This window comes from Pistacia vera, unplaced genomic scaffold (assembly GCF_008641045.1).
Source record: "Pistacia vera cultivar Batoury unplaced genomic scaffold, PisVer_v2 Contig379, whole genome shotgun sequence".
Lineage (NCBI taxonomy): Eukaryota > Viridiplantae > Streptophyta > Magnoliopsida > Sapindales > Anacardiaceae > Pistacia > Pistacia vera.
In genome coordinates this window covers 67,883-69,765 of record NW_022196200.1, presented here as the reverse complement: position 1 = coordinate 69,765, position 1,883 = coordinate 67,883, and the positions used below count along the sequence as shown (strand labels likewise).

The 1,883-nt window shown below is 37.4% G+C and overlaps 1 pseudogene; it reads right to left on the bottom strand.

Moving 5' to 3' along the window:
• Positions 1–860: 860 nt before the first annotated feature.
• LOC116140789 lies at positions 861–1,645 on the bottom strand (annotated as a pseudogene).
• Between the last annotated feature and the right edge of the window lie 238 nt (positions 1,646–1,883).

Below are 1,883 nucleotides of genomic sequence, written 5' to 3'. Positions count from 1 at the left end.
TCCATTCAAGTTTTTTAGATTTAGTGTTTTTAAATTAGTGTTAATTTTTATTTTGACTTATTGGAGTTTAATATTTGCATTGAATAAAGTTTTATTTTTAATTTTTCATCATTTTTTGAATTATATCATTATTATGAATGTATTATTATAAATAATAATCAAATTTGGTATGATTTTTGGTGTAAAATTTAATAATAAAATTAACTTAACCAAAATAATAATAATAATGGTGCTACAGTGCCACGACAATTTGGTATGGCGCTACAGTGCTGCACCAAATTTGGCGCAGCACTGTAGCACCACACCAAATTGGCATGGCGCTTAGCGCTGGGTTGGAGCCCAAACCCACGCCATTTTGGTGTTTTTTTATACCAAAATGGCTTGGGTTGGAGATGCCCTTAGTGTTGGGTTGAAACTCACCAAAATGGTGTGGGTTGGAGATGCCCTTACTTCTCATTTCGTTAGTTTCCAATTAAATATATACTTTTGTCTTTGGCAAATTTAATCTTACATATGAATAAAAACTATAAATTCTGAAAGAAAACAAATTATAATAAATCTTCATACAATTACCAATTTCTTCATCCCACTTGACCAATATCAACCTAAAAAACATTTTAATACGGAGATCTTCACCCTACTTCATCAAAATCAAACTAAAAAGCATCTTAATGCTGAGCTCATTAGGCAAAACATTTTAATCCAGATCAAATTTCACACCAAATAAGTCACAAAACACTTTCCTCAAAAACAGACAGGCCCTTGCAGGAAACAAACACAAATAAACTGATAAGCATTCAATTATCAAGTTCTTCATCAAACTCCTAGCAAATTAATGGTCGTCACGAAGCACTCAAGCATTAACTCTTTTTATCTTCCATGACACCCAGAATGGAATACAAAGTCTGCGAGAATTCGAGAATCAAAAAGATTGCAGCAACCGTAGCCCAGGGGGTGGTGAAGGTGTTTAAATACATAAAGCGCGCGCCACCTCGGCCACCAGTATTTACGATGTCTGTTCACTTGCCAGCAAATGCCAAGATAAAAGAACTGCCTCGCATATGCACCATGGTATAGCTTCTTGAAGAATTGCTTTGCATCCTCAGGATACAACCAGTTATCAATAATATCGTGCTCGCTAAGTATCTCAACATCTTTCTCGGTGTCAATGAGATTACCCATGAATATCACATAAGAAGTGACTATGGGTAGATAACTTGGACAACATTGGTCAAAGCTGATGAGGTTTCGGAGGATTGTTTCGGTTTTCTCTTGAATAGACAGAGGAGGAATCTCGACCATTTTTAAAGTTTATATCCAAGATGCTATCGGCATATGCTTTCGTAAACTTGATACCGGCCTCGTTCATCTTTGTAGCACAAGGGATGGGTTCCCATTCCGTGGGCTCTCCTTCGAACTTACCCGATGATAATGGTATAAGCAATAAATGCCTCAACAAGTCAAGGATATGTTTGATCTCGATATCTTGGAATTGGTTTGGTGCAACAGATGGTTCTTTGGATGAGAGTATATTACTGAAGAATTTAAGGGCAAGTTGGGTTAGGGGTTCGTCGGGAGAAAGTTTGGTCAAGCTAAACAAACGCTCAAGCACCATCCAAGGAATTTGGTTTTCAAGCAAAATCATACTGACCTGTGGGTATGTACGTAACTCTTCTGGGTTATACTAATTAAGCTCTCCAACTCCAAGAACCCCTAGCTAGCCTCTGCTGCAGAGGCTCTACAAAAATTTAGAGGCTGGGTAAATGTGCACATTTTCGTGGGCGCCAAAAATACTCATCTCAAGCACCAGGTTATGGTTACAACTTGGTACCAATACTGGTACTCTTGCAAGAAGCACTTTTTATCCATAGCACATGTTGATT